We start from the raw sequence: 21,219 nt of genomic DNA, 5'->3' as shown, positions 1-21,219 counted from the left end.
AAGAGCAGTTCATCTGGAGCATTTTCTGTCTGAACTTTCTTTACTAAACAACTGCATTGTTTTTATTAGATGAGACAAATGTTAAACTACAATATTGATTGTAATTTTTTTTTGTAATTTAACACTACTCACAGTTGTTGCATGGCATTTGTAGCTGGCTCCTCACTTTTGGGCTCCTCAGAGACTAGCTTCATGGTTGAGGTCTCAGGGAGCCATGATTATCACTGCACCTATGGGACATTATTGGGTCCATTCTTACACTGAGTAGCATACAATCCATTGTTAATAAACCTTATAAAGTATTTGGATGGAGGACAACTTAAGGGAGTTATGCTCTTGGTAGGCACCAGTGCCCAGCTCATAAAACATTTCTTAAAGGGCCATTCCACTGTTTCACACTAGCATTGATACTAGCTGAACAAAGACACTATTCAGAATCCACATTTGATTCAATTTTTTGATTGCTTAGAAACTTTTAGATATATATTTTAATTTGTCTTATACAATTTAGTTCCCCATATCAGAATATCTTTAGTAGGCAGAGTTTTGTTTCCCACTACACAGTTCCTGAGTAACCACAGAGATAATTATTATTTATTCTTAACACAAAGGAAATAGCTCAGGTTATTACTAACTTACATGTAAATATTTAAATTAATTATATTTCTTATATGTGCTCTGCCATGTGGATTACCTCCACTTTCCACAGCTTTTCATGATACTGATAATTCTCCATTTTTCTTAACTACTTTTTGTCTGTTTTTCAGCTGAAACTTATCCTACTTAAAAATATGCAGTCACAATATTTCTTAAATCAATCAAAATGACATGTATTTCACACAATATAAAGGAATATTCTGTACCCTGTTCTTGATTAGTACGTACCCACACCCTACTGATTACATTTTATTTATATGCTGATGTAGAAATAAATTTTGATTTTTGCTTTCTGGTTGAGAAATTTTATGATTACATTTATTTATAATAGTGTTGGTATGTATTATTTTATATGTAATTTTAGTATAAGATATTTATGCTTATTTCTTACAATTCTCACTTACTCAGTAGTGATTTCATCATCAGTGATCATGTCTACAAACTGAAGAACAACCACATGAACTTGGAATTTAAACTTGCCCAGCTGATGCTTAATATCTTACCACAGACTGGGCTGTGATCTACACCTGCCTTAAAATATGGAATTAATGAACAGACCCATTTTTTCAGTCAGGCTGCTCCTCCCACTCTGTAACATCAAGTAAGCATATAAAGCAAATAATACAATTTCAAAAAGTGAAACCACTGTGACTTTAATTGTTGACAAGGAGATAAAGAAAACCTAGGAATAAGAACTATTCCAGTACTCATAATTACTGTCCATGACTTGCAATTATTCAAAAGTCAAATCACATTTAAATGACACTAAGTTATATGTAAATGTAATTTTTTGCTTGTTTATATATGATTTACCTGATACCTTAAAAAGACACACCACTAACACGGGCAATTTCATTATTAATTTATTTTATTTCATTTCAACATAACATAGTTTCATTTGTATTTTATAATTTTTTTTTGGTCTCACTATATCTAGACTTTGCTAGATAGCCTTCCAGAGAATGGGTTCCCTAAAATTAGAACATGCAGGATGAATCAATCCTGGTCCTGCTGCCCCTGGACCAAAATTCTGCCCCAATCCTACAAATCTCCCTCACATTCAGAGTGCCTAGTTTGTTAGTATGCTAGTTTCCTCATTGTCAGGCCAGAGTTTCTAGGCTACCATTAGTTCAGGTAAGCTGTTTCAGTGCGTTTTCCCATTATGACCTTGATCTCTTGCATGTATTATTACTACTCCCATTCTTCCACTGGACGTTAGGAACTCAGCAATATTATCAACTGTGGATCTCTACATCTGCTTCCATAATTTACAGGATTTAGGTTCTATGATGACATTTAAGATAGTCATCAGTCTGAAAACAAGGCAAGGGCTGTTCAAGTACCCTTTCCACTATTACATAGAGTCTTAGTTGTGGCCGTCCTTGTGAATTCCTCCAATTCTAAAGTTTAGCTCTTCACATAATATTTCTGTCAATGAACAGAACTTTTTCTTTGCTCTCTGTTTCCATCACCTATCTTTACAATTCTATTCCTTCCAGTTCTTTCCATTTCTCCCTTGTCCTTTCTTTCAGCATTCCCTTTTTACCTTACCCATCTTTTCCCATTTGTAGTACTGAGCTAATTGAGTAAGAAATTTAGAATTATTATCAGCATAGCATGCCAGGTAGGGAAATCATGTACCAATACATGGTTTCTAGTTAATGTTCCTACAACCTCCTTAAATATATTTTATATATGTTAAAGACAGAAAAATTTCTTTAGATTTAATAATGATTATGAAATCTTGGGAGAAATTCTAATATTTGAAATCTATTGGATTTTAAAACAAATACATATAAGTTTATTAAGAGAATATTTCATACACACTATATATATTAATTATATATGATAAGAAACATTATGAAAGTTGCCTCTTGCAAAGGTGAGGGTGAATATATCTATAATGACTGTAATGAGTCAAACATAAATGTTAAGAATATAAATATATTTAAATTTTTTCCCAAAATTGAATTAACTTGAATTCATTTTTTTATCATTAAGACACAGTGGAATACGTTATTACAGTCGGGTCTATTTTCAAGGGAACTTGAAATCAACATTTCTTCCTACAGTCCATCCATCTCCTTATACAACACTCTAATGACTTAAATATATTATGTATTGGAATTTAACTACATGAATCATTGTATTAATAACTTATATTAAGATATAATACATATTACATCTATTATATGTAACATAATTAAGTATAATTCAACAGCATAAACAAACACACATAAAAACAGACAAAAACAGATCACAGAGAATCAAAGCCAGATGGACTTGACATTTCAAAGTCACAATTACAAACCAAAGATATAAATGGAGGCTTTCATATATACAGCTGAAATCTAGGAAAAAACACCTGCATTGTTGCTGTGGCAACCAGTCATAATGAGCCAGGTTGGTCGGTTGTTAACTGGAGGCAAATAAAGGGAAAATACATTTTATCCTGTGTTTTCCTTTTAAATGGCTCTGCTTCTTTTAACTATGCATAGGGAGGAGGGAGACACAGATGACACATCAGCTCTGAATGAGATCACCATGTTAAATGCAGTTCTGTGCTTTACAGTCCTTCGTTTGAGATCTCTCTTCTTATTGGTTCCTAGATGACATAAAAAGGTCTGCACTGAGGAATTTTGCCAGCCAGGCTCCTGGCTAAAATCCAGCTTTTAGCTGGAATTTAGTCAGGAGATTGGCTATAAACAAACTCAGAGAACAAAATCTGTAGCTGAGACCTGCAGGAGACAGAAGCAATAGGTACCTCGTAAAAGCAAAGAATTTCTGAGATTCCCCCTGCTTCTGATAAGAGCCACCTGTTCCTGTTTGCAGTGCAGGGATTGTGCTTCAATGTATGAAGCCACTGCTTCAGCCTTAATCTCTGTGATTTCTTGATTAGTCTTTGATTATGCATTTCCTGTAATCAAATTTTACTATGGAAGTCAATACCTGGCAGAAAATGGAAATGTACTGAACGCATGTGCCATTGGAAGACCCACTAAAATAATTGCTGTGTTACAGAATAGCGTCAAGCATCCCTGATTCTGAAAATCTCAAGTGGCAGTTTCCACAATTAGTGTGTTTAGGGAACATGCCACAGCATTTCTGAATGTGATACCTGTAAGCTGCAATTGCCAGTGAAGAATAATAATCAGCAATCTGCAGGCAGAAATGCTGGGTTTCAGGAAGATAGGCAGGATACAGACCCAAGAAGTGGGATATATGACCATCGCCTGATTACCTCTCAGTGGTTTCCCCTTTGATGATTGGATTCAGGTCAGAGGTAAACTGCATTTTTTTTCTTCTCATCTACTTTCACTTTCATATTTTCTACCTGACAGTATTGTAAGATTTCTGCATATTCATTGCCAGCTAGGCAAAAGTAGTACCTATTACTGTCAAAGGACAAATTTAATCTCAGATATTCTAGCTCCAATAAACACCTGCATGAAACCAGCATTTGATTAATGTAAAAAAAATCCACTTCTCCAATGAAATTTCAAGAACTGAAACTAAACGCATTATTCATCCAGTGCTCAGAAATCCTAGTATGCCTAATGGCAGGACATATGAAGCTGAATCCTTATTAAAGGGGCTGTTTAACGAATTTAACTAATTGAAAAGAAAAGTTACAGTTATTTTCAGAGTGGCTGGCCATGAAATGGGCTATGTTACAATGGATGGCTTGAAATTGGTGGACATCAAACTTCATTAAATAAATTCTCTTACTATATTAAATATTTATATATATATATATATATATATGCATATGTTTGTGTTCCAGTTTTAATTGTAATTATGATTCTAATATTTTAATCTACTTGTTTTTAAATAAATGATTATGAATTATTATTTAGACAATATTTATGTATATCGATTGCATGTAAGAAACCAAATTATGAAGTCAGCTTCATGCAAAGGCAAATGTGGAAATAACTTTAAGAATTAAAACAAGCAAATACAAATGTTAAAAATTTTAAAATATTTAATTTTTTCCAGAAATCAATTAAACTGAATTCATTTCTTTATCATTAAGACACTATGGGCGACTATATTACAGTTGGGTCTATAAGGGTGAGGGTTTCAAATATACATTTCATTCTACAATCCACCCACTTCCATGTACAGCACTCTAATCAACTTAAATATATTTTGTACTATAACTAAACAACATGAGAAATTATACTTGCATTTCTTATTTGTATAAAATATGAAATATCTTATTATATGTAACAATTTAATTATAAATTGACTGCATTAAAAAATCACACGTAAAAACAAAAAAAAAATCAAAAAGAATCAGAAGCCAGATACACTGGGCAGGACAGACTCACAATCAAAAATCTCCAGCCAGGAAAGGAGGTTTCCATGTATATAGGTTGATTCGAGGCAAAAGCAGCTGTCAGCTCACTCAACATGTCACATTTTGCCAAGTTTTATCTGCTGTTAACTGTAAGCAAAATGCAGGGTAAATTACATTTCATCCTGTGTTCCCCTGTCAATTGCTCGGCTTCTTTTCACAATACACGCTAAAGAGGGAGACACAGATGACACATCAGTTATGGATGAGATCATCAAGTTAAATGCAGTCCTGCGCTTTCAGATCCTTGATTAGAGATCTCTCTTCTTATTGGTTCCTACATGGCATAAAAAGGTCTGCACTGAAGGATTTTGCCAGTGGGGCTTTGACTAAAGTCCTGCTAAAAGCTGGACTTTAGTCAAGGCCTCCTCATAAAGAACACCAGAGATGAAAATGTGCCCCAGAGACCTGCAGGATACAGAAGCCATAGGAAAAGCAAGGAATTTGTGAGAAGAGACAACCATTTCTGTTTGCAGTGCAAGAAATGTGCTCTAGTTTGAACCCACTGATTCAGCAGTAAAATCTGTGATTCCTAGGTTCGTTTTAGATTATGTATTTTCTGAAATGATGATTTTCTTCGTAATTCTATACATGACAATACTGGGATGTACTGATCTTAGGCGACATCGGAGGCCTCAATAAGATCATTGCTAACTTGGCAAATAGCCTCAGGCACCTGGGAACCTGAAAATTTCAAGTGTAAGCTTCCTCAATAAGTGTTTAGGAATTATGACATGGCATTTCTGAATGTGATCCCAGAAAGCTGCAATTAGCAGCACAGTATCACAATCAGTCACCCGCAGGGAGGAATGGAAAATTTCAGGTAGACATGCAGGATACAGACCCAAGAAATCAGATATGTTCCCCTCCTACTTACCTCACAATGATTTCCCTTTTGATATTTGGATTCTGGTCCTAGGTAAACTACATTATTTCCTTCCATTTACTTTCACTTTCATATTTTTCTGTCGCAGCAAACATTGAGATGGGAGGGAGAAATGAGTCAGCAGCTCGGATGCGGATCTCCATGGTTACCACAGGCTTTGTTCCTATTGGTGGAATTGAGATCATTCTTCTCATTGTTCGGGGGAAATTTGAATTCACACAGTCCTTCAGTCAGAGGCAAGGAGAGCTAATAATATCGTCAGCATAGCGGGTCATTCCTAGTCAGGCTCTGGCTATATGCCAGCTCCAGCTGCAAATATTTATAACTGAAATCTGAATGTACATTGGCCCAGACATGGCAGACTGCTCTTGACAAGTATATGAGATAAATCCCAGGGTAATTATCAGTCAGGTACTGGCCTATTCCCAGTATTACAATTTGCTGTCACCTGTTATGGTCTGTGAATCCTGTCCATCCTTGTTTTGAAACCTCTACTTCTCTTTAATCTCGTGGCACTATTAACTCTGTCTTGAACACTGGTATCTGCAAAAAATTAATTAGCTTAAGGTTTTAGTATATGACAGTGTCAAGGGGAGTCATACTCTTTCCTCTTTTCTCAGGTTCATTGTAAAAATTGGTATTTCATAGTATTTTTTTCAAAAAAAGAGAATCATTGAAAATATTATAGAGTAACATATGAAAGCACTACGCTATCAGTCAATAAAGACTCTGAATTAGAATAAGGTATATAAGAGGAACCTACTTCTTATCATCCTATTGCTTTTAAAGTTCTCACAGTCTCAAATTTGATGTTTTGATTAACATAGTCTTTCTGTATTTGCTTATAAATACTCTTGTGCATGATTCTCACTTTTTCCCATTCCTAATTAGGAAATCAGAAAGCATGATCTTTTTGGAAATTCAGGGTTTTATGGATGATGGTAACGAGGTATTAAATACTTTCCTTGAAAATGATTAATACAATACATAACTTTTTACTGTGTGTCTTGTGTTTTATGCTTTAAAAAAGTGATGCACTTATCTTGTATGTTCATCTCAGACTTTAAATGCGTATGTCTGCTAATAATTGTGAGGCTGGAAAACTTTGGTACTTTGGAATCAAAAGCCTCAATTTCAATTCGTTACATTATTTCTGCCATCTGTAAAATATGCATGTAAGAGACTTTCAGGTTGATTTTAAAGCCTTGAAACAATATAATATAGGACCACGCAGTCTCTTATTTTTTATAGAAAGAGCTTCCCTGCACATTATCATGCTGTTTTCCACCTAGGGACAAAGTAAAATCTTTGATAAGGGTCAAATGATGCTCAGATATATGAACAGATCTATATTTCAGTAGAGTCTGGGAGAATATAATGTATTATTTTAATGTAAGTCTGTCATCATCATAGACTTAGATTCGTAGCCATTAAAGCTGGTGGAGTTACACGTTCCATCATATAGTCTTAATAACAATATTTACTTGATTTCTTGATATTTTCACCATTATGACAAAGATATATCCGAAGACTTCTTACTCTTTTCTTTTTTCAGGTATGCAGCTAAGGAGAGTGCAGAATATTGGTCATTCTAATTTCAGGATTAATCTTCATTTAGAGCACAAGTAGGTAAATACCATTTAATTTACTAATAATATCTGAAGTATTGACATTCTATGGTGATGAAAGTATGTAGGAACATCAAAACAGGTGCTTTCCGCCATTTTGGCAGTTGTAAGCATATTTTTGAAATGGTCTGTGAATCTCTAGTTTTGACTTATAGCCATGACTTGGACAATAAACAAATGTAATAACGCCACTACTTGAATCTGAGTGAGAAAATGTGATACCCTGCATAGTATAAGGAGTTCAGTTTTACAGTGTCTCTCCTAATATACTATGAAGCACCTTAATTACTTTCTAATAGTTATATAATTTTGTGTATATCTACATGTTTGAAATTGATTATGCCTAATTGTATGCATGCATGTGTATACTTTCTTCACATAATTTAGAATTTCATACATGAGTACTATATGTTATTTCATGCTCATTCTTCCTCCTTTAAAACAATATTTATATTGAAAGTATAAAAATAAATCCTACCTCATAATAAAATAATTATATTTCATTGTGTAATACAATTATATACATGGTTATTACTACTGAATAAAAATTGTTGTGATTTTGTGTAACCAGTTTAGCATTGATCTTTTCTAATTTAAATGCCTATCAATATAACTATACAGAAAATAATTATCCTTTCATTTTGAGGCTCCAATATTTTTCAGTGGCTTTTCTGCTAAGAGTGTTACTTTTGGAGTCTTTTATACCACTTTTGACTCCTTAGTAGGAGATATTATTATGCTAAGCATTTTTCATTGTTTCTTTGTTTTATTTAATTTTAATTGGCCTTTAAGATTAAGATTTCCAAAATTTGCTCTCAAATACCGTCACTTTATGTGTTTTAAGTTTTTTTTATTTTTCCACTTGAAAATATACACTTCCCCCCTCTTCCCAATCCCTTCCCACTCCCCAACTCACCCTTCTTCTTCCCCCTCCCTGCTTGTGTGGGGGCAAGGAACCCTGCCCAATGTGTAGTCCAAGGCCCTCCCCTCTACATACAGGCAAAGAAGCTGTGCATCCAAATAGACTAGAGTCTCAAAAAGCCGGAACATGCAATAAAAACAAGTCCCAGTGCCTTTATCAATGGCTTCTCAATCAGCCCCCATTGTCAGCCACAGTGAATCCAATTTGATCCCATGCTCATTCAGTCACAGTGCAGATGGATTTGGTTAGCCCCCATTAGAACAGGCGCACTGCCTCTGTTGGTGGAGCTTATGGTCCAGACTTCCTTCTCATCTTCTCCTTCCTACCCTCCAACTGGACCTTGGGAGCTCAGTCCATTGCTCTGATGAGGGTCTCTTTCTCTATCTCCTTCTCTCGTCAGTCAGAGGAAGTTTCTATGGTGGTATTCAAAATAATCATCAGTGTGATAGTGGGGCAAGGACAGTTCACGCACCCTCTCCTTTGCTGACCAGGACCTAGCTGGGGACATCCCCATGGACACCTGGGATCCCCACTTGAGTCAAGTCTCTTGACAACCCTAAAATGGCTCCCTTAATGTAGATATATTCTGTCCTGCTCCTATATCCCCCATTCTTCCATCTCCACCCTCCTACTTCTCCAAGCTCTTTCCAGTCTTTCCCTTCTTTGTTCTCTCTCCCCAACTCCCCTTTCAGAAATCCACTCCCACCCTTACCACCACCCCCATTCTCTCAACTTTTATCTGTTTTAATTTTTTTCAGGAATTTGTAGCCAATGCTTTTTGTGGGTCTATGGATAAAAAATTTGGGCAGAGTTAAAAATTATATTTCTTCAGAAAAGTTGCAGATGTAGTTGCTGATTGTGTTATCACTACCTCACTAACATTACAGAGTAGGCTCGATCATGACTTCTTTTTAGCCAGTCTTTTGTAGGAGGCTTGCAGCACATCCTTTAAGAGCAGTTTCCTGATACAGCAATATCAGTAAGAAAAGCACACTATTTTGAAATGCAGGCATCCTGAGCAGTGTTTCTAGAGTGACCTTTCACTCAATCAATTCATGCTGCCCCTTCCACTCTATGATATGAAATAAACAAAGCAACACAATTTCAAATAGTAAAATTCCCCTGACTATAAATACTTAACAGAGATAAAGAAAATCAGGTAACGGGAAAAATTATATCAGACCCACCTCTTACTCCGAACTCTGCTCCTCTACAGTATTTTCTTAGTATGAAGGAGGTTTCTCATGGACACCAGAAACTTGGCATAATACCTCGGCATAACACCAGGCACCTCTCCCTTTATTTAGGCAGATAAAAGCAATCCTGCATGAGGAACAGGTTTCTATGTAACATCCAAAGACACAGGTACATATCATTCTCTCACTGCCAACTGTCCCAAAATTAGACAAAGCCTCACAAATGTCACAGATAAGCAGAGGATTTGGTGGATCCCATGAAGCCACCGTGGTTTTATATCTCATATTAATCTAAGAAAGTCATTCCAAGTTTGTCATCTTTTTCTCTTGAGTTTTGATTTCTTTGGCTTAATTTCTTCTGGATAAAACATATATCCCAAATATTCAAAAGACAGATTTTTTCCCCTTCACTGTGGCCATTACTAAGCCTGCAGAGACAGGATTCAGCTGAAGCTGACAATATATTTCAAACAAACTTACTTCATTTGGACAAGCAAGTCATCATTCTTTAATGGATAATATAAACTCGTTTAAATTGATCTCTAATAATTTGTGTAGCCTGAGAAACTTATTTCTGGCATAAAGTAAAATTTTTTGCCATACCCTGAGTCAAGATATTCTAATGATATCTTCTAATTGGATTTTTAAATGAACTAATGAAACACTAAATGCAAATCTTTCACAATTTTGGGGAACCCAGGGAAAGTCTAAAAACAATTTGGATACTCACCTTCCTGGACCTGGAGGGAGGGGGGAGGAACTTGAACTTCCCACAGGTCAGGAAACCCTGACTGCCCTTAGGGACAAAGAGGGAGGAGGAGAGGAAGGGGGGAGTGGGAGGGTGTTGGGAAGAGGGGCGTAAATGGAAACTTCTATAATTTAATAAAATTACTTTCAAAAAAAACAACCAAAAAACCCAATTTTTTTGTCTCAAACAATATTATAGGTATCTTTTATTATGGATGATCGAGAAGGCAAAGGAAGCTTTAATTACTCTAATTATCTCTTCTTGATTTTTATATCAATCTCCAATTTACTGATTTCATTGTTAGAGATAACATCTACAACATCTTTTTCCTGTGAAGAAGATGTCACTTGCTACATGAGAGTCCAATATCTGAAGATACTCAAGTGTAATGAGAAAATATTTACCTTTCTTTCTAAATGGTCTCAAAGCAAACTTATACTGCAGTAGTATTATGATTGGCTTGCTATTCATCTCCTAAACACCCAGCTTCTGTATCTCCAGTTAATCTGTTTGATTAGTATGTCATCGTGAAACAGTTCATCATGACCCTGATTAAATTTACATAAGTCTTCAGTCTGCTTTCCAGGAGACAGAAGTTTATTCCAAGCATTCTTTCTAGTTCCAATAACTTGGGCATGTGCTGCTATTTCAAAATTTAATAGAAGATTTCTTTTTCTATGAAGTCCCTCACAAGTAAGCTTATAAAAAGAGAAGAGAATTTATTGGGTTAAATTTCTCTCATATGTGGAACAACATTTTTTCTCCATTTGAAGAAAGCTATGTCCATAATGCTTTTAATTGTTTGAGTTGTTCAAATGGGCTCGTGACACATAAGTTATTATTTTTCCTGCACATATCTTTGCTCTATTTCTAATAACATTTGTTCTTTCTCTCCTCAGCTGGTACCTTCTTTGAAACTAGCTTGCTTGAGAGATACACAACAAATTCTGAGTTGTCACACTACTCCAGGAGGTTTCTGCATCATTGCTTGATCCAAATCAGCCCTTGGGTAGGAAGAGGATTGTTTTTCTCATGAGATTTACAGACTTTCCGAATTCTGTGAAAGTGATATTGCTAAATCTCTTAAGGTTTTTAATTCCTGCTTAATTTTCTACCATTTCCTACTTCTCAGTATTTCTTACCAATAACAAAGGACTTGAGACCTCCTTATTCTTTTTCTTAGCGGCTTCTTCCTATAGCTGTCTAGGCACAGGCTGTTCATAAGCAAACAGTACTATAAATATTTTCTCATCTAACAGCTCCTCTGGTGCATAACAGTGTTCTGAATCACTTCTGATCATTGCAAAGGGAACTCTTTTTTACCTATCATGGTGCAAATCCAAACTCACCCTTAAAAGCTGCCACTAATTATAGAATACTTTGTGCTGATTCCAGGTTATAATGGTCTTGGATTTTCACCTCAATTTTTCTGTTTCCAAGATCCTTGGGAAATCAAAGGCACAACTGGTCTACAAATTCTAAAAATTTCTCTTCTTGAAAATGTTAGACATGTGCTGCTCTTGCTTTTAAAATATCTCTAAGTGGATTTGGGGAGCTCAGTCCAGTGTTCCAATGTGGGTCTCTGTCTCTATCTCCATCTGTAGCTGGACAAGGTTCTATGATGTTATTCAAGATAATCATCAGTCTGACTATGGACAAGGCAAGTTTAGGCATCCTCTCCTTTACTGTCCAGGGTTCTAGTTTGGGACATCATCATGGACACATGGGAACTCCTCTAGAGCCTAGCCTCTTGCCAACCCCAAAATGGCTCGCTTAATTAAGATATCTTCCTGCCTGCTCCCATATCTGTCCTTCCTACATCTCAACCATCCCACTTTTCCAAGCATTCCCCAGCCCTCCATTCTCCCTTCTCTCCTCTTCCCCCCATCCCCTACTCTCATGCTCCCAATTTTTGCCTGGCAAACTTGTCTGCTACCTATTTCCAGGAGGATCAATATGTGTTTTTCTTTAGGTTTACCTTATTACTTAGTTTCTGTAGGATTATGAATTATAGGCTCAATGTCCGTGGTTTATGGTTAGAATCCACTTATGAGTGAGTACTTACAATATTCATATTTTTGGGTCTGGGCTATCTCACTCAGGATAGTGCTTTCTATTTCCAAACAATTGCATGTGAATTTCAAGATGTCATTGTTTTTTACCGCTGAGTAGTCCTCTAATGTGTAGATGTGCCACATTTTCTTTTTCAATTCTTCCATTAAGGATCATATCTAGGTTATTTAAAGATTTTGGCTATCACAAATCATGCTGCTATAAACAAAGTTGAATAAATACTTTTGTTGTATGATTGGGCATCTCTTTGGTATATTCTCAAGAGTAGTATTGCTGGATCCTGGGGTAGGTTGATTCCCAATTTTCTGAGAAACTGACACACTGAATTCCAAAATGTTGCACAAGTTAGCATTCCAATCAGCAATGGTTGAGTGTTCCCTTATAGTCCAAATATGCTATCATTGGTGTTTTTGATTTCATCCATGCTGACTGGTGTAAGATGGTATCTCAACGTTGTTTTGATTTGCTTTTCCCTGATCGCTAAGGAAGTTGAATATGACTATAAGTATCTTTTTGCCATTTGAAATTCTGTTGAGAATTCTCTGTTCAGTTCATTAGCACAATTTTAATTGGGTTATTTAGAATTTTTATGTCTAGTGTCCTGAGTTCATTATATATTTTGGACAACAGTCCTTTGTCTGATGTTGGGTTGGTAAAAATTTTTCTCTATTCATTAGACTGCCTTTTTGTCTAAATGATTGTGTCCTATGCTTTACAGAAGCTTCTCAGCTTGTATTATTTTGTATTACTTTAGTTTCTTTGTCAAAAATCGTGTGTTCATAGGTTTGTGGATTAATATCCAGGTTTTTAGTTCTAATCCATTGGTCACCATCTCTGTTTTTATGTAAATAACAAGCTGGATTCATTACTTTAGCTCGTTAATAGCATTTGATGTTAGGGATGGTAATGCCACCGGATGTTCCTTTATTATATAGTATTATTTTGCCTATTCTGGGCTTTTGTTTTTCCAAATTTATGTGTTGATGTAGATATGAATTGTCATTTTTCCAATTAACTTTAGAAATTTTATGATTAAAATTTATTTGTAATTAGCATTGGTACCTATTATTTTATATGTATTTTTATTCTAAAATATCTATGTTTATTCCTTACATATTTCATTACTCAGCAGTGATTTCATCCTCAATGCTTATGTCTAAAATCTGAAGCACAACCACATGAAAATGGAATTTAAACTGCTCAGCTGATGCTTAATATCTTACCTGAGATATGGCTGTGATCTACAACTATCTTAAAACATGATATTAATGAACTGGCCCATTTTTTAGTCACGCTGTCCCTCTTATTCTGTGATATGAGATAAGCAAATAATACAATTGCAAAGAGTAAAAACACTGTAACTTTACTTGTTTCCAAGGAGATAAAGAAAACCTAGTAAAGGCAGATATTCCAGTACTCATATTTTTTCCGTCTATGACTTGCATTTATTCAAAAGCTGAATCACATTTAAATAACCATAAGATATATGTAAAGACTCTCTTTTGCTTTTTAATTTTTTTATTGCTTGTTTATATACTATTTACTTGATACCTTAAAAAGACACATCACTAACACAGGTAATTTCCTTAGGGATTTATTTTATTTCATATGAATATATCATAGTTCCACTTTTTAATTTATCTTGTTTCCACTAAATCTAGACTTTTCTAGGGAGCCTCCCAGATAGTGGGATCCCTATAATCAGAACATGCAGGATGAATCAATCCTGGTCCCAATGCCACTGCTCCTCCAGTCTTCCCCAGTCATACAACTTTCCCTCTCATTCAGAGTGCTTAGTTTTGTTGTATGCTAGTTCCCTCACTGACAGAACAGAATTTATAAGCTACCATTAGCTCAGATAATCTGTGTCTGTGTGTATTTCCTTAAAGACCTTGATCTCTTTGCTTGTATTCTTATTATATCAGATCTTCAAATGGACTGTATGTAAGCAGCCATGTGATCAACTGTGGATCTCTGCATCTGCTTCAATGCTTTACTGGATTTAGGTTTTATGGTGACATTTAAGATAGTCCTCAATCTGACACAAGGCAAGGGATGTTCAAGTACCCTCTCCATTATTGCATAGGGTCTTAGTTGTAGTCATCTAAAACATGGCGGCCTGCTTGATGGGGATTCTGTCCTGCCAGGTTCCTGCAATCAAGTTCCAAAGAAAATCAAAGAGTTTTATATTAATCATAAACTGATTTGCCCAATGTCTCAGGCATCTTATTAACTCTTATAACTTGTATTAACCCATTTTTTTCTTATCTATGTTAGCCATATGGCTCATTACCTTTTTCAGTAGAGCAGGTCACATCCTGCTTCTTTGGTGTCTGAACAGGACTGGGGAGAAATGAGCTTCCTCATTCCCTGAATTTTGCTGTCCTCCTTGATCCACCTCTTCTTTTGTCTTGTTGTCCTGCCTATACTTCCTGCCTGTCTACTGTCCAATCAGTGTTTATTTAAATCATTATTGACAGAATACAGATTGTCCCAACCAATCATCCTTGTGAATTCTTCCTATTCCAGGGTTTAGCTATTCAAATGAATTTCTATCAATTAATATAACTTTTTCTTTACTCTCTGTCATAATCCATCCTCAATGTTGACAATCCTGATATTTCCAGAATAGCTTTAAGCATCTCAGATTCTGAAAATCTCAAGCGGCAGTTTCCACAGTCAGTGTGTTTAGGGAACATGCCACGGCATTTCTGAATGTGATACCTGTAAGCTGCAATTGTCAGCGAAGAATAATAACGAGCAATCCGCAGGCAGAAAAGTTGGATTTCAGGAAGATAGGCAGGATACAGACCCAAGAAGTGGGACATATGACCATCTCCTGATTACCTCGCAGTGGTTTCCCCTTTGATGATTGGATTCTGGTCTGAGGTAATCTACATTTTTTCTCCCCTCATCCACTTTCACTTTCATGTTTTCTACCTGACAGTATTGTAAGATTTCTGCATATTCATTGCCAGCTCGGCAAGAATCCCACACATTACTGTCAAAGGAGAAATCTAATCTCAGATATTCTGGCTCCAATAAACATCTGCATGAAACCAGCATTTGATTAATGTAAAAAAATCCACTTCTCCAATGAAATTTCAAAAACTGGAACTAAGTGCATTATTCTTGTAGTTTAGTCAGTTCTCAGAAATCCTAGTATGCCTAATGGCAGGACAAATGAAACTGAATTCTTATTAAAGGGGCTACTTAACATACTTAATAATTGAAAAGAAAAGTTACAGTTATTTTCAGAGTGGCTTGCCATGAAATGTGCTATGTTTCAATAGATGGCTTCAAATTGGAGGACATCAAATTTCCTTAAATAAATTCTCTTATCATATTAAAGATTTATATATTTATATATATGCATATGTGTATATTTCAGTTTTAATAATGCTTATAAGATTTAGAGAAAACTTCTAATCTTTTCATCTAACTGGTTTTTAATAAATAATTATGAATTATTATTTAAACAATATTTATGTATATCGATTGCATGTAAGAAACCAAAATATGAAGGCAGCTTCATGCAAAGGCAAATGTGGAAATAATTATAAGCATTAAAACAAGCAAATACAAATGTTAAAAATTTTAAAATATTTAATATTTTCCTGAAATCAATTAAACTAAATTCATTTCTTTCTCATTAAGACATTATGGGCTACAATATTACAGTTGGGTCTATATGGGAGAGGGTTTCAAATATACATTTAATTCTACAATCCACCCACATCCTTGTAAAGCACTCTAATCAACCTAAATATATTTTGTATCATAATGAAACTACATGAAAAATTATACTTACACTTCTTATTTGTATAAAATTTAAAATATCTTATTATATGTAACAAATTTAATTATAATTTGACTGCATAAAAAAGCACACGTAAAAACAGAAAAAAAAATCAGAAAGAATCAGAAGCCAGATACACTTGGCAGGACATATTCACAATCAAAAATCTCCAGATAGGAAAGGACGCTTCCATTTATATAGGTAGATTCTAGGCAAAAGTAGCTGCCAGGTGGCAAAACCTGTCACATTTTGCCAGTTTTGTCCACTGTCAACTGTCAAGCAAAATGCAGGGTAAATTACATTTCATCCTGTGTTCCCCTGTCAATTGCTCAGCTTCTTTTCACAATACACGGTAAGGAGGGAGACACAGATGACTCATCAGTTCTCGATGAGATAGTCAAGTTAAATGCAATCAGGTGCTTTCTGGTCCTTGATTAGAGATCTCTCTGCCTATTGGTTCCTACATGGCATAAAAAGGTCTGCACTGAGGGATTTTGCCAGTGGGGCTTTGACTAAAGTCCTGCTAAAAGCTGGACTTTAGTCAAGGCCTCCTCATAAAGAACATCAGAGATGAAAATGTGCCCCAGAGACCTGCAGGATACAGAATCCATAGGAAAAGCAAGGAATTTGTGAGAAGAGTCACCCGTTTTTGTTCACAGTGCAGAAAATGTGCTCTAATCTGAAGCCACTGATTCAGCCGTAAAATCTGCGATTCCTACGTTCGCTTTAGATTATGTATTTTCTGAAATGATGATTTTCTTAGAAAGTCTACACATGACAATACTGGGATGTACTAATCATAGGCGCCATTGGAGGACTCAGTAAGATAATTGCTATGTTGGCAAATAGCCTCAGGCACCTGGGAACCTGAAAATTTCAACTGTAGCTTCGCCAATAAGTGTTAAAAACTGTGACATGGCATTTCTGAATGCGATACCAGTAAACTGCATTTGACAGCACAGTATCACAATCAGTCATCCGCAGGGAGGAATGGAAAATTTAAGCTACACATGCAGGATACAGACCGAAGAAGTCAGATATATTCACCTCCTACTTACCTCACAATGATTTCCCTTTTTGATATTTGGATTCTGGTCCTAGGTAAACTACATTATTTCCTGCCATCTACTTTCTCTTTCATATTTTTCTGTCGCAGCAAACATTGAGATAGGAGGGAGAAATGAGTCAGCAGCTCTAATGCGGATCTCCATGATTACCACAGGCTTTGTTCCTATTGGTGGAATTGAGATCATTCTTCTCATTGTTTGAGGGAAATTTGAATTCACACAGTCCTTCAGTCAGAGGCAAGGAGAGCTAATAATATCGTCAGCATAGCGGGTCATGCCTAGTCAGCCTATGGCTATATGCAAGCTCTCATGTGCAAATATTTATAACTGAAATCTGAATGTACATTGGCCCAGACATGGCATACTGCTCTTGGCAACTATATGAGAAAAATACCAAAGTAATTAACAGTCAGGTACTCTTATATTCCCAGTTTACAGTTCTGAGTCACCTGCTATGTTCTGTGTTTTATGTCCGTCCCTGCTTCTGAAACCTCTCTTTATCTTTAATCTTGAGGCACTATTATCTCTGTCTTGAACACTACAGTATCTGCAAAGAAATAATTCCTTTAATGTTATAGTGTATGGCAGCGTCAAGGGGAGTCATACCCTTTCCACTTTTTTTTCTGAGTTTAATATTTAAACTTGGTATGGCATTGTATTTTTTTCACGAAAAGAGAATCATTGAACATATTATACAGTAACATATGAAAGCACTACACTACCTGTCACCAAAGACTCTGAATAGAAAAAGGTATACAAGAGGAAATCTACCTCTTATCTTCCTATTGCTTTTAAGGTTCTCACAGTCTCAAATTTGCTGTTTTGATTGACATGGTCTTTCTGTATTTGCTTATAAATACTCTTGTGCATGATTCTCACTTTTTGCCCATTCCTAATTAGGAAATGAGAAAGCATGAGACTTTTGGAAATCCAGTGTTTATTGATGATGGCAACAAGTTATTAAATACTTCCCTTAAAAATAATTAACACAATAGATATCTTTGTTATTGTGTGTCTTGTTTCACATGCTTTAAAAAAGTGCCGTACTTATCTTGGATGTTTCTCAGACTCTAAATGCATATGTCTGCTAGTAATTTTGAGCCTGGAATACATTGGTATTTTGGAATTTAGAGCCTTCATTTCAATCTGTTACAATATTTCTGCCATCTTTAAAATGTACGTGTATGAGACTTCCAGGTAGATTTTAAAGACTTGAAATACCATAACATTGGACCACACAGGCTCTTATATTTTATAGAAATAACTACCCTGCACATCATCATGCTGTTGTCTAACTAGGGACAAAGGAAAATCTCTGATGAGGGTCAAATGATGCTCAGATGTATGAGCATATCAATATTTCAGTATTGTCTGGGAGAATAAAATGTATTATTTTAATGTACGTCTCTCATCATCGTAGACTTAGATTCCTAGCCATTAAAGCAGTTTGAGTTACACCTTCCATCATATAGTCTTAATAACAATAATTACTTGATTTCTTGATATTTTCACCATTATGACAAATGTATATCTGAAGACTTCTTACTCTTTTCTTTTTTCAGGCATTTAGCTAATGAGAGTGTAGAATTTTGATCATGCTATTTTCAGGATTAATCTTCAATTATAATCCAAGTAGGTAATCCCATTTAATTTACTAATAATATCTGAAGTATTGACATTTTCTGATGATGAAATTATGTAGAAATATCCAAAACATGTTCTTTCCACCATATTGGTTGTTGTAAGCATATTTTTGAAATGGTCTTTGAATCTCTAGTTTTGACTTATAGTCATGACTTTGGCCAATAAACAATGTAATAATACCACTACTTGAATCTGAATGAGAAAATGTGATACCCCGCATAGTATAAGGAGTTCAGTTTTACAATCTCTCTCCTAATATACTATGAAGGACCTTAAATACTTTCTAATATTTATATAATTTTATGTATATCTCCATGTATGAAATTGATTATGCTCATTCTTCCTCCTTTAAAACAATGTTTATATTAAAATTATAAAAATAAATCCTACCATAAAATAAAATAATTATATTTTATTGTGTAATAAAATTGTATACATTGAGATTCCTAATGAGTAGTAACCTTTGTGATTTTGTGTAACCAATTTAACATTGATCTTTTCTAATTTAAAGGCCTATCAATATATCTATACAGAAAATAACATCGTCAGCATAGCAGATCATTCCTAATCAGGCTCTGGCTTTATGCCAGCTCTCAGGTACAAATATTTATAACTGAAATGAATGTACATTGGCCCAGATATGTCAGACTGCTTTTGACAACAATATGAGAAAAATACTAGGGTAATTACCAGTCAGGTACTGGTCCATTACCTGTATTATAGTTCTGAGTCACCTGCTATGGTCTGTGCATTATGTCTGTCCCTGTTTCTGAAACCACTCCTTCTCTTTAAACATGGGGCACCACCATGGCTGTCTTGAACACTGGTATCTGCAAAGACATTTTTCTCTTAAGGTTTTAGTATATGACAGCTTCAAGGGTAGTCATATCCTTTCTTCTTTTTTCTGTGTTTCATTGTGAATATTGGTATGACATTGCAATTTTTCATGAAAAGAGAATCATTTAAAATATTATACAGTAACATATGAAAGAACTATGCTACCTGTCACCAAAGACTCTGAATAGAATAAGGTATACAAGAGGAAACATACTTCTTATCATCCTATTGCTTTTAAGGTTCTCACAGTCTCAAATTTGCTGTTTTGATTGACATAGTCTTTGTGTATTTGCTTATAAATACTCTTGTGCATGATTCTCAGTTTTTGCCCATTCCTTATTAGGAAATCAGAAAGCATGAGCTTTGTGAAAATCCAGTGTTTATTGATGATGGCAACGAGGTATTACATACTTCCCTTGAAAATAATTAACAAAATATATATCTTTGTTGTTGTGTGTCTTGTTTTATAACTTTAAAAAAGAGCGGAACTTATCTTGTATGTTCATCTCAGAATTTAAATATGTATGTCTGCTAGTAATTTTGAAACTGGAAAACATTGTTACTTTCGATTCAAGAGCCTCCATTTCAATCTGTTACAATATTTCTGCCATCTTTAAAATATGCGTGGACGAGACTTCCAGGTAGATTTTAAAGACTTGAGACAGCATAACATAGGTTCAAGCAATCTCTTTCTTTTTTTAATAGAAAAACCTTCCCTGCATTTCATCTTGCTATTTTCCAACTAGGGACAAAGGAATATCTCTGATGAGGGTCATATGATGCTCAGATGTATGAGCATATCAATATTGCAGTAGAGTCTGGGAGAATATAATGTATTATTTTAATATAAGTTCTGTCATCATTGTAGGCTTAGGATCCTAGCCTTTAAGGCTGTTCGTATTATAACTTCCATCGTATAGTCTTAATAACAATATTTACTTGATTTCTTGATATTTTCACCATTATGACAAATATATATCTGAAGACTTCTTACTCTTTTCTTTTTTCAGGTATGCAGCTAATGAAACTGCAGAATATTAGTCATGCTAATTTCAGAATTAATCTTCAATTAAAGCACAAGTAGGTAATATGATTTAATTTACTAATAATATCTGAAGTATTGTCATTCTATGATGATGAATGCATGTAGGAACATCTAAAACATGTTCTTTCCACCACGTTGTCAGTTGTAAGCATATTTTTGAAATGGTCTGTGAATCTCTAGTTTTGACTTATAGTCAAGTCTTTGGCCAATAAACAAATATAATAACACCACTACTTGAACCTGAGTGAGAAAATGTGATACCCTGCATAGTATAAGGAGTTCAGTTTTACAATCTCTCTCCTAATATACTATGAAGCACCTTAATTACTTTCTAATGTTTATATAATTTTATGTACA

The 21,219-nt window shown here is 35.0% G+C and overlaps 2 long non-coding RNA genes across 2 annotated transcripts in view; one reads left to right on the top strand and one right to left on the bottom strand.

Moving 5' to 3' along the window:
- Positions 1-19,318, bottom strand: part of LOC148118177 (uncharacterized) — a 40,495-nt gene extending 21,177 nt beyond the window's left edge. Inside the window, exons 1-5 of the long non-coding RNA XR_015736275.1 lie at positions 17,328-19,318; positions 9,641-9,776; positions 5,895-6,066; positions 4,992-5,107; positions 133-230 (exon numbers count right to left, since the gene is read on the bottom strand). This is a non-coding gene — a long non-coding RNA (uncharacterized LOC148118177). The remainder of the gene's footprint in view (positions 1-132; positions 231-4,991; positions 5,108-5,894; positions 6,067-9,640; positions 9,777-17,327) is intronic.
- Positions 7,455-20,901, top strand: LOC148118176 (uncharacterized). Its single transcript, XR_015736276.1, has 3 exons — positions 7,455-7,532; positions 18,899-18,968; positions 20,828-20,901. It is a non-coding gene; the product is annotated as an uncharacterized LOC148118176 (long non-coding RNA).
- The last annotated feature ends 318 nt before the right edge of the window (positions 20,902-21,219 follow it).

Source organism: Myodes glareolus, chromosome 24 (genome assembly GCF_982192425.1).
Source record: "Myodes glareolus chromosome 24, mMyoGla1.1, whole genome shotgun sequence".
In the NCBI taxonomy this organism is placed as follows: domain Eukaryota; kingdom Metazoa; phylum Chordata; class Mammalia; order Rodentia; family Cricetidae; genus Myodes; species Myodes glareolus.
The sequence above is the reverse complement of the archived record's forward strand: the minus strand, read 5'-3'. Positions and strand labels throughout refer to the sequence as shown.